The 13,256-nt window shown below is 41.1% G+C and overlaps 1 protein-coding gene across 1 annotated transcript in view; it reads right to left on the minus strand.

Moving 5' to 3' along the window:
* PDGFC (platelet derived growth factor C) overlaps window positions 1-13,256 on the minus strand; it is a 308,542-nt gene that overhangs the window by 148,830 nt on the left and 146,456 nt on the right. The window lies entirely within an intron of this gene.

Genomic DNA, 13,256 nt, shown 5'->3' on the forward strand with positions numbered 1-13,256 from the left:
CAAATATTACAGGTCTGGTTTCAAATCTAGCGAGGAAGTTTGCATTGTACCAGCCCTTACTGTAAATATCCTGCAGATAAATAGTCTTTCTTAAGTCTGTCCAAGTTTACTAATACTAAATAACCTTAAAAGAGATCAAAAGCATTATAATATATCACGATCACCATGTTTTATCATTTAATAGATTCAATGTGATACAGTAGAATTACGCAAATTACCAAGTCACCATGTAGGTATACATATATATTTTACACTGAAAAAAAAGAGTAAAAACACACAGTAACAGCTAAGATCACAAAATATCAGAAAATACTGTATATAGAGATGAGCGAATTTCTCAAAAATTAGATTCGGCCGGTTCGCCAAATTTTTCGAACAAATTGGTTCGATCCAAATTTAATTGCGGCGAATCTTGTTAAAAAACGACTATTTCCTGGCTGCAGAAAGCCTTTATAGTGGTGTAGAACACTGTGCCTTGCAGTAACACACATAGGGAGTCTGCTTTGGTAGTGAAATAATACTGTGAGTCAGTATGACATGCAGATGACAGGCATCACTCTTAGAATCACTGCACACTTCACTTATTTGGGCAGTCACGGGGCCAAAACTGGCCAAATAACTATGAACTCAGCCTTACAGGTCGATGTTAGCGTCAAGAAGAAGTGCACTCCTTTTACACCGTCGTCAGCTGATTACACATAGATGTCTACAGAACCTGTTCTATTAAACGCTTATACAAGTAGAGCCCCCTAACAGAGTGGAGAGGGTGTCAGCAGTAAGTTTGTGTTGACGTCACTGATTATTTTGCCCTTCCTCTAATCCGTCAGAAGAATAACCCCCAAAAAACGGATCCAGTCTGTTGAGCCTCCGCCTTCACTCGGTCAGCATTTGGTCAGTAATCCATCAGTATTGCTAATGCCCAAAAAAACAGGAGTGGATCCAAAATTGAGATGACCGAGTCAACCATTCAAGAACCGCTGGGTTGCTGGTCAAGACACGACCGCTAGATGACACCGGGAGCTCAGACCTCTCGCTGTGATTCCTGCTGCCATGCCCCCTTACTCTGCTGTGACCTGTGCCTGCGCCAGAAACATTTAGGCCTCTTCCACTCCCCTGTGCAGGGCCTGGCACTTCTCTGTCTGGCATACTGTTAGATCAGATAAATAAAAAGGAAATTAAAATACCCCAAAAAAGTCTGTAATTTTCTCACTTCAGCACACAATGGCTAATAAGCCCTTTTTTTCCGCACTAATACACACCAAAAAGGTCTGTAATTTTCTCACTTCACCACACAAGGGCAAATACTTTTTTTGTGCCACTAATACACGCAAAAAAGGGCTTTAGAACATATCACTGCACCGCTGAACGGAAAATATATTTTTCTTTTGACACTAATACACGACAAAAAGGACCTTAGAAAATATAAATTCACCACTGAACGGCAAATAGGCCCTTATTTTTTTCCACTTATACACTCCACAAAAGGCTTTAGAACATATAGCTGCAACGCCGGACGGCAAATATATTTTTATTTTTTCCACTTATACACTCCACAAAAGGCTTTAAAACATATAACTGCACCCCTGAACGGCAAATATATTTTTCTTTTGCCACTAATACACGACAAAAAGGGCTTTAGAACATATAACTGCACCGCTCAACAGCAAATAAATATTTTTTTTGTGCCACTAAGGCTACTTTCACACTAGCGTTCAGAGCGGGTCCGTCTGATGTCTGCTCAGACGGATCCGCTCCTATAATGCAGACGTTTGTATCCGTTCAGAACGGATCCGTCTGCATTATAGTTTAAAAAAAATTCTAAGTCTGAAAGTAGCCTGAACGGATCCGTCCAGACTTTACATTGAAAGTCAATGGGGGACGGATCCGTTTGAAGATTGAGCCATATGGTGTCATCTTCAAACGGATCCGCCCTCAATGACTTACATTGTAAGTCTGGACGGATCCTCTTGCCTCCGCAAGCGTTCAGGTGTCTGCTTGCTGAGCGGAGGCTGAATGCTGCCAGACTGATGCATTCTCAGCGGATCCGCGTCCACTGAGAATTCATTAGGGCAGTACGGATGCGTTCGGGGCCGCTTGTGAGCCCCTTCAAACGGAGCTCACAAGCGGAGCCCCGAACGCTAGTGTGAAAGTAGCCTTATACACTCCAAAAAGGGCTGTAAATTTCGCACTTCACCATACAACTGCTAATAAGCCCTTTTTTTCCCACTAATACAAGCCAAAAAATGCTTTAGAACATATAACTGCACGGCACAAGGGCAAATAAGACGTAGAAATATTTCCTTGTAGTAAACCCTGTTAATGGCTGTAACACCCCAATAACAAGAACGGTTTGCTGGAATTGCAGAGCTGTATAATGGCAATTTGGATCCCCAGTCAGTGCAGCAAGGTGTAATAGGATTGTTCCTATTACCCAGTCTGTAACCTCCCCTACTGAACCCTGTTCTACATACAGTAAATGCTGTGGAAGGATTCCTCCCTATCCTTTCCCTACACCTTGAATAATCTTTCCCTGAACTTGTAAATATTTTTTTTTAGCACAATGAAGTATTTCCTACCACTGTCCCTAGCGCCTGCTGACGTCTCTCCCTGCACTAAGTACACTGGAAAATGGCAGAATCCAAGATAGCTGAGGCTATTTATAGGGCTGTGACATCACAGGGCTGGCTGGCTGCTGATTGGCTGTATGCATGGCATTACGTTCCCAGAGTTCCTTGCTCTATGTCCTCACACGTGCAGCAGCCATTTTAGGAAAAAATGCGATTCATTACCATGAAGCGTGAGGAAATTCGGATTCAGTGCAAATCAAATTTTTCATGAAATTCGGATCGAATTTGACTTCGTCAACTTCAATTCGCTCATCTCTAACTGTATAGTTAAATACAATATTCAGTAGATTGCCAGTAGTCCAGCTCTTGGAACCTCTGGCAAACATCAAAAAGTTTTTTCTGCCAAAGTCATCCTGGGAGATCAAAAGGATCTGGCATTGAAATTTGATGGAAATGTTCCTTCTCTACCCCAACAGATGATGTCTTTGGAGAGAAGGAACAAGTCCATTTAATTTCAACCTACAGGGCTCACCATACACATTAGAATGTTGGCTGGTCTCAAAAGTTTCAGTCGACAGTAGTCTAATGTGTATGGGGCCTTTAGCTTTTCCCAGTAAATCCACTTAGGGCTGTCTTATCATATTTCATATGGACATACTGGAAGATAATATTGGTGATGTCTGTTGGTTTGTATCCTCACCACATTTTAAAACACAAACTGTAATGGTTATCTTTGCAATGTCTGAACTTCTTTTAGTTTCCTCACATGTTATTGTCACTAGAAATCTCAGTAAAAATATACTGTACAAAATGATTGAAAACAATGGCACTAAAATGTGTGCATACATAGTGTAGAACGAAAATGTCAGAACACCATTGCCCACTCTTTGGAACTTTTTAGAGGTGGACCCCTATTGATGCCCTTTCTTGATGTCTCTGTGAATATTTCAGGTAGAGGTTGTCATACAGGCTTTTACAGGTGTCATATGTATGGTGATATTCTCTTCTAAAAGTATTGCTTTAGCGGAGAAAAACTTTGGGGGTCCTTTATTATACTGAAATATGCCTAAATTAGGCATATTTCAGGTGTAGATGGTGTCGCAACGGTTAGTTGTGGCGCCAGGTCTAAAATTGGGGGCGCAGAGTGGGCAGGGAAGGGGATGGGCCAGCAGGCCCATCTCATTTATCATTTTCTAAGCCTGTTTTAGCCGTAGAAAATGGTCTAAATATAATACAGCTAGGAAGCTGTCTTACATTTAGAACTGGTGCTGGATGCACCTAAGTTATGGAGAGGCCTGCACCAGCTATGGGGCTTTATGAAGACCGGTGTCTAAAATGTAGATTAGTGCCCCTTTGTACATGTGGCATCCAATGTAGCATGTCACAATATTTTTTCTTGTGCATTCATAAAAAATCTGGAAGAATAAAACTTTTAGGCACATTTATTAAGAAAGGTGCCCATTTTAATAAGCCCTATAACTGGCGGTGGATCGACGAAGTTATGTAGAGGCCTCTACATAACTTCGGCATATTCAGTGCCAATTCTAAATGTAAGACAGCTTCCTTGCTGTCTTACATTTAGACCATTTTCTACGCCTGAGACAGGCTTGCCGGCCTGACTCCTTCTCTGCTCACGTCATGCTCACTTTTTTAGACCTGGCGTGAGCGGGGAAAAAGTCGCAGATTCTGCTGCACCATGGTGTGCGACAGAATCTGCGCCAGATATACGCCACAAAAGTTGCATATATCTGGTCATAAATGACCCTCTCTGTTTCTGTATGCCATCAAAAATCATACTGAGGAATAGTAGAGGCCCCATATATGTCTGCTGAAACCAAATTATGGTTACCACATAGGAAACAATTTGGTGATGATACAGGCTGTTACAAAGCGGATGTGGATCCTCTGTGTCACTTGAACAGATTTAGCTTGGGGCTCCTCCTAAGGAAGCTATCTAAGTGGCCCCCTGTTCTTCTCCCTTTAACTCCTATATAGGGATCTGGACTCCACTGCAGGGTAACCACCAGGCTGCTACCTCTTGCAGTAGTCTCTGTTCAAATGACTGCTGACTAAAAGAGTCAAGAAACACCAGAGGTTCATACAAAACAGTAGGCAAAACCAGATCAAGGTCAGGGCAGGCGGAATTGATGTGATCAAACAGTCTGAAGTCACAGCAGGCAGCTCAGAGTCAGAATGAAGATCAGGCAGAGGTCAGGCCAGGCAGGAAAGGGCCAAATCAAGCAAAGAGGCAGTTGTATCAGCGTTGATCCAGGATCTGGACCCACTGGGCCGCAAAGAGTGAAAGTTAAATGACTAGACCATTGGAGAACCAGGGAGTGGGTTAGCAGAGTGGTGGCCATGCCTAGGAGCAGAGCAGTAGTGGACACAGACTGCTGCTATAGCAGAGGCCTGCTCTGGTTTATATGGTATTGTAGCAATTGAAGGACTTCAGTAAGATTTGCCCAACGGTTGTATGACAACTGGACATGGAATGGGCATTAAGCAGTAGGGTATATGATGATGATTTCATAGGATTGTAATATAAACTGTCTGTGATGAAATGCCACCCTAATCCTGCACAAAAGCAGATTGAAGAAAAGCTAGTTGGGTTTATCTGAAACATATTGTACACTGGTTTAGTAAAAGGACACCCAAGTTGTTAAAGCCATAAAATCTTATGAAATAATGTTTGATTCTGCCAACAATAAGTAGATGAAAACAGATGACAGGTTTTCTTGCCACCTCCTTTGTATATTTTCATTGAAAACAAATATCATTCTCTGTTCACACCAAGTCTTGATCTCTCACCAAAAAGAAGTAAAAGAGAAAACAGTGGTTGAAACAATGATAGGATTAAAAATTATGGCTGATGTGTGATTTTCAATCTGACGGCCAAGGAAACGTCAACAACGATAAATCTGAAGAGAGCTTTCAGTGTATAAACAGTGAGTGTAATATTGCTTCTGAGATGTATGGCCCTTTTATGAACAAAATGTCTTCTAGTAACGTTTCATCACAGGAAAACAAAATAAAAGAGCCTGTATTGAAGGATCCAGCCTTTTTTATACTTAATATAAATCAAAAGGCAAAAATGCAATGTTAAGCACATGTTTCTACTGTACGGTACAGCAGAGGTCATTCAAAAGTACAAAATGAATAAAGGTGTTTTGTCTATTTGCTTCCTTAGTTCTCTCTGTCTGAAGTTCTGAAAAGAGAAATTAATTTATCCGTCATTTTGAAGCAGCTTAGACGCTCAGCAGACTGGAGAGACAGGAGACCACACACATCAAAGATGAATGAGTTATATTCAGTTTTAAAGAGACAAAATGGGTGCTTGAGAAGCTAAACTAGTCTACCATAAAATCAACCATAAAATGTCAAGGAAAGTTTAGGATGAAAGACACCTGGAGCTCCGTTAAGTAGAAAACTCCACAAACTTTTGTATTAAATCTCTGCATGCTTAAAGTAACGTTCCAAAACCAGTTCTACTATGATGAAAAGCGCTAGTTTATCTTCAGTCCATATACTTTTATCTTCCCAAACTTCTCACACTGCAGGAATGTCTCAGTGTAGGCAGCAGTGTGATTACTTTTTCACATTGTCTTCTGGCACAGGGATTGAGTATAACCTATTACAATATGACTTTGCAAGGAAAAGTGTAATTTGAGAAGTGTGTCCTAAACTTTAATACCTCTTTGTTCTTGCTCTTCCTCAGCATGATCTGTCTATCACAGGCAGCTTTACTGCTGCAGACCACTTAATTGAAACCTAAACTATATGCAGTGTAGATTTGTGGATATGAATGTGCTTGTTATTCAGTATTGCTTGGCTCTGGATATAAGAAAAAGAGACCACAACAATTATTATGGTTAGTATTGTGTGTATTTGGTATTGTGTATGAGGAATGTAGCAAAGCAAATTTCTGTTTTTAATCTTCATTTCTCTGTTGTACCTTACTTTGACTTGGGGTCACTATGAGCAACCGTAGCCAAAAAAGGAATCTGGGGAAAAGTTTTGTTGACTGGGTCCGAATGTTATACAATGGTCCAATGGCTAGAGTCAACATCAATGGGGTGCTCTCCCCTGCCATCTGCCTGCAGCGTGGTACCCGACAGGGTTGCCCGCTTTCTCTATTACTTTTCGCAATCTTTATGGAGCCCCTTGCTTGCAGGATTAGAGCCGATGATGAAATTGTGGGATTTGGAGGAAATTGGGTAGGGGACAAGATCAGTCTATATGCGGACGATATATTGCTGTATTTACATGAAGGATAGAGAAACGTCCCTCGTGTTATGCAGACAAATGATGAGTTTGGTCTGGTTGCAGGCTATGAGATAAACTGGTCTAAATCCGTCCTCCTTCCTCTGAATCGAGCTCCTCCACAAAGCAATATCAAAGTAAAAGTAATATCACCATCGGACTATTTTGTGTACTTGGGGATAAAGATTGGCGGGTCGTTAAGCGATTATAACAGACTAAACATCATTCCCACGATAAACAAAATAAAGGAGAAGGTTAGGGTTTGGCAGAAACTTCCCCTCTCGCAGATCAATAGAATTGCACTGGTCAAAATTATTTTGCTGCCATTGATACTGTATGTGATTGGCCCCTGCCCCATCTGGATTGAGGATAACTTCTTCAATTTGATGGAGAGATTGGTCAACGATCTGATATGGGGCAGGAAAAGGGTTCGTATCAAGTTGAGATATCTGTGGCTAGCTGAAATCGATGGTGGCCTTGGCCTCCCTTACTTTCAGGGATATTATTTGTGCTCTCAATTGCAATGGTGCATTAATACCGGGGATAGTTTGTTGTTATCATACCTTATTAAACAACATAAGTGCCCTATACAGAACTTATTCAGCATATTGGAGGCCGGTAGTTTTGGTCGCAGGGAAAATACCTGCCCCATAAGCATAATGCTGCAGAAAGTATGGAATAAGATAAAATCCATTTTGAAGGTTACATATGCCCTAGAGTTCACCCAGCTTTGGGACAATATTTTTTTTAAAGAATTCTTGGCCCTAAACGATAATAATTATTGGAGTCGGAGAGGGATCACGATGGTGTCACATATTTGCACTGCAGGTAAATTAAAACCCATAGCGGAAATATTTCACAAGTCACCAATTACGGTTCTAAATCATTATAGATATGCACAACTTAAGCATGCACTTGCACATACGCGGAATAAAACTCTTCAAATACAGACACAAAATGGGATATCTTTAAAAACATCCTAAAAACTCATTGTGAGAGGTACATACCATATGGGAATAAAAGGTTAAGGAACAAAAAGAAACCAATGTGGATAAATAGAACTGTAAAGAAAGCAATAAATGACAAAAAGAAAGCATCTAAAACAGGAGGGTAGCACGGAAGCACTGAAAAACTATAAGGAAAAAAATAGAACATGCAAAAAACAAATAAAAGCGGCCAAACTAGAGACCGAGAGATTAATTGCCAAAGAGAGTGAAACTAACCCTAAAATGTTCTTCAATTATATAAATGTTAAAAAGTATAAATCTGAAGGTGTCGGCCCTTTAAAGAGTAATGAGGGGGGAGTCGCAGAGAGCGACGAGGAGAAAGCAAAGCTGTTAAATATTTTTTTCTCCAATGTATTCACTGAGGAAAATAAATTGTCAGATGACATGCAGAATGCAAAAATAAATTCCCCATTAAAAGTGTCCTGTCTGACCCAGGAAGAAGTACATCAGCGACTTAAAAAGATTAAAATAGACAAATCGCCAGGACCGGATGACATACACCCCCGTATCCTAAAGGAATTAAGTAATGTCATAGCCAGACCCTTATTTCTGATATTTGCAGACTCTATACTGACAGGGAATGTCCCACAGGATTGGCGCGTGGCATATGTGGTGCCAATATTCAAAAAGGGGCCAAAAACAGAGCCTGGAAACTATAGGCCGGTAAGTTTAACATCTGTTGTGGGTAAACTGTTTGAAGGTTTTCTGAGAGATGCTATATTAGAGCATCTCAACGGAAATAAGCAAATAACGCCATATCAGCATGGCTTCGTGAGGGATCGGTCATGTCAGACTAATTTAATCAGTTTCTATGAGGAGGTAAGTTCTAGACTTGACAGCGGCGAATCAATGGATGTCGTATATCTGGACTTCTCTAAAGCATTTGACACTGTACCACATAAAAGGTTAGTATATAAAATGAGAATGCTCGGACTAGGAGAAAACGTCTGTATGTGGGTAAGTAACTGGCTCAATGATAGAAAACAGAGGGTGATTATTAACGGTACACACTCAGATTGGGTCACTGTCACTAGTGGAGTACCTCAGGGGTCAGTATTGGGCCCTATTCTCTTCAATATATTTATTAATGATCTTGTAGAAGGCTTGCATAGTAAAGTATCAATTTTCGCAGATGACACTAAACTGTGTAAAGTAATTTACACTGAAGAGGACAGTATACTACTACAGAGGGATCTGGATAGATTGGAGGCTTGGGCAGATAAGTGGCAGATGAGGTTTAACACTGATAAATGTAAAGTTATGCACATGGGAAGGAAAAATGCAAGTCACCCGTACATACTAAATGGTAAAACACTCGGTAACACTGACATGGAAAAGGATCTAGGAATTTTAATAAACAGCAAACTAAGCAGCAAAAACCAGTGTCAGGCAGCTGCTGCCAAGGCCAACAAGATAATGGGTTGCATCAGAAGGGGCATAGATTCCCGTGATATGAACATAGTCCTACCACTTTACAAATCGCTAGTCAGACCACACATGGAGTACTGTGTACAGTTCTGGGCTCCTGTAAACAAGGAAGACATAGCAGAGCTGGAGAGGGTTCAGAGGAGGGCAACTAAAGTAATAACTGGAATGGGGCAACTACAGTACCCTGAAAGATTATCAAAATTAGGGTTATTCACTTTAGAAAAAAGACGACTGAGGGGAGATCTAATTACTATGTATAAATATATCAGGGGTCAGTACAGAGATCTCTCCCATCATCTATTTATCCCCAGGACTGTGACGAGGGGACATCCTCTGCGTCTGGAAGAAAGAAGGTTTGTACACAAACATAGAAAAGAATTCTTTACGGTAAGAGCAGTGAGACTATGGAACTCTCTGCCTGAGGAGGTGGTGATGGTGAGTACAATAAAGTAATTCAAGAGGGGCCTGGATGTATTTCTGGAGTGTAATAATATTACAGGCTATAGCTACTAGAGAGGGGTCGTTGATCCAGGGAGTTATTCTGATTGCATGATTGGAGTCGGGAAGGAATTTTTTATTCCCCTAAAGTGGAGAAAATTGGCTTCTACCTCACAGGGTTTTTTGCCTTCCTCTGGATCAACTTGCAGGATAACAGGCCGAACTGGATGGACAAATGTATTTTTTCGGCCTTATGTACTATGTTACTATGTTACTATGTTAAATGCCTCCCACGCAGTCACTCTTAGTTTTTTGTTATACGTCATATGGGAAGAAAATGAAGGTTTCACAAATATATGCTAGATTACAAATGGATTTAGGCACGGTTATTAAATTTAAAAGCGTTGGAAAATGGGAAGCGGATTTAGGGTTATGTAATACACTTCAGTGGCGTGAGGTATATCAAAACACTAAAAAGGCCTCCCTCTCTAGTCAACATCGGCTGATACAGTTTAAAATCGTACATCAGTTATATTATACTCCGGGACTTCTCTCTAAAATGTACAAGAATAAAGAGAAAGAACTTTGTTGTCTGAAATGTCTTTGCCCAGAGGCTAGATATGTTCATATGTTATGGAGTTGTCCGGTTATTAATAATTTCTGGCAAAGTATATTTCAGGGCATAGGGTCAAGAACCAATACTAAACTTTCCCCCACGATGGAATTAGCCATACTTGGTATATTTTCCCCGGAGAGTAAATATAAATTGTCAAAAGGTGAACATCTTCGATGGTAGAAGGGGCTTTTACTGGCTAAGGTCTTAATTCTTAGGAATTGGGTGACAGATAAGGCCCCAACCCTGGTAGAATGGGAAAGATATATGTATAGAGTAAAGGAATTTGAGCGTATTAAATGTAAAGGGGGAAAACATCGGACACTATGGGAGGGGACTTGGATGGAGTGGAGCTGATAAGGGTGGCCCGGGCGGAATTGCCCACGTACATATGGTGGGAAAGGTATGAACTGCATGTTTGCATATGAAAGGATGGAAAAATCAGGAATGTTGGTGGGAGTCGCCCACTGCCCTTGCGTCAACCGCGGCGGGGTTAGGGGGGGTAAGGGGTGGGGGGGCCGGGCTAAGATGGGAGGAGGGAGATTAGTATTTATGCGTCTTTTTGCATTTTCTCTGGCCTATCAGGCTAAGCGATATTTTAATGTTTTAGTATTATGTATGTTTTTGCGATGGCAACACTCAGATGTACATATGTACATTTCGTGTTTTTTTTTTTCCCTTTTCTCTTTTGTATTTGTATATGTTATTGTCCTCCCTCTGAGAAAACAATAAAGAAAAAAAAATGGTTGGCTGAACAGGTGAAATAAAGGAGAATAAGAAGGTTGTACAACTAGAATTGGGCTGTACATAGGAGCAATTACTAGCCACTTGAATGGTATGCACAGAAGAGACAGGTGATACTATTACAGTGACCCCCCCTCTTACAAAAACCTGCCTAATATGATATGGTTTATACGTTTTATATCAAGGGATAACCTCTCCCAGTAGGATTCTTTCGCACTTTCCAAATGCAGTGGCATACAAATCTTCACATTCGCTTTTACCCTCCTGGAAGATGGTATATACCTTCAAAGGGACGTACGCAATAGTGAAGTACTGCCACAAAAGGTAAAAATTTACAATTTATTATACTTACAAGCCAAGTTGCTTAAAATGCCTTCTAAACAATCTTAGATAGCCTTTTGTTCATACCCGACCCGGGTTTCGCTTGACACTTTGTCTGGGGCGAACACACTACTGAGTTCTGAGCTGTCCTAATAAATCAATAGAGCTCCCCCCTTTTTCTCAACAGGTTAACAGCATTAAAAAATCACAGAGACAGGCGATACAATTACAGTGACCCCTCCTCTTACAAAAACCTGTCTAATATGATATGGTTTATAGTTCACATGATTTTAATTCTCTGTGCATAAGATATATATTGGTCAAGGATGCAATTGGATCTCATCTTTGAAGATCAGGAAAGTCTTTCCCAAAGCCTTTGAGAAGGGTTCCAAAAAAATAAATGGTCAAAACCAGGATGGTCATGTGTGCTCCTACCATGATTTAGGCGTATCTTTAGGGATTTGTGTGACCATGAGCTGATTTGTCATCTCCAGAGATCTGTCCCCATATTGTAACCTGAAAGGTCCTTCTTGCAAAAATAGATCAATAACTTTGAAAAGGGTAACCCTGTGCAGGAACCCGTCTCTAGTTTACCTTTAGTATATTCTGTCCTCCCAACCTATCCTTTATGGAGTTGTCCCAAGTTTATCAGGGGAATAAACAGAAATGGGCCTGGGTGGTGGAAGGCCAATAGTAGAACATGGAAACAATCATGGTATCAATGAGTGCTTACAGTGGCAACACAGGATAAACATATGGGGGGAGATTCATTAAAACTAGTGTAAATGAAAATTGGCTTAGTTGCCCATAGCAACCAACCAGATTCCACCTTTCATTTTTCAGAGCTCCTTTGGAAAATAAAAGATGGAATCTGACTGGTTCCTATGGGCAACTAAGTCAGTTTTCCTTTAGTTGAATCCCCCCCATTAAGTACACATCCTGTAACTGTCGGCATCTGACATCACCAAGGACAACATCTGCAAGGAGTCTGAGTGGGTTTCCACTGGGTATACCAGTTTTCTCCTACACTTCAAAAACCTTAGTGACAGGTAAATTTGGAGTTTAGATTGTAAGCCCTAATGGAGACAGGGCTGCAGAATTTGTTAGTGCTATATAAATAAATATATAATATAAAAATAATATTAATATGGTTAATACACAGATAATTGATACATTTGTATGCATGAGCCATAACAGTAAGAGAGGTAGCAGAGTCAGGTATCACAGTACTAACTTAGCAAAGTGAGGCAGCAATAGTAATTAGAGATGTCCCGAACTATTCGCCGGCGAACAGTTCCCGGCGAACATCGCTTGTTCGCGTCCGCCCCCTATACGTCCTCATTGAGCAAACTTTGACCCTGTACCTCACAGTCAGCAGACACATTCCAGCCAATCAGCAGCATACCCTCCCTCCCAGACCCTCCCACCTCCTATCAAAAAGCAAGGACAGCAACCATCTTAGATTCATTCTGAAGCTGCAGTGTTAGTTAGAGCAGGGAGAGTGCTGCTGCTGAATTAATAGGGAAATCGTTAGCTAGGCCAGTGTTCTATATATATATTGCAGTTGCCTGCCCGTGTGTGAGAGGCCACAGGCCCACAGACTGTACTGTGCGCACACCACTCATATAGGGTGGCACAGTACCTTACAGATAAAAAGTCATTTAATTTTTACCCTTTAATATAATTGCAGTTGCCTGCCAGTGTGTGTCAGGCCCACTGACTGTACTGTGCCCACTGCCAGTGCCCACCACTCATATCGGGTGGCACAGTACCTTGCAGATAAAAAAGTCATTGAATTTTTACCCTTTATTATAATTGCAGTTGCCTGCCAGTGAGTGTCAGGCCCACAGACTGTACTGTGCCCACTGCCCACCACTC

The sequence above is a fragment of the Bufo bufo genome, chromosome 2, assembly GCF_905171765.1.
Source record: "Bufo bufo chromosome 2, aBufBuf1.1, whole genome shotgun sequence".
Classification (NCBI taxonomy): domain Eukaryota; kingdom Metazoa; phylum Chordata; class Amphibia; order Anura; family Bufonidae; genus Bufo; species Bufo bufo.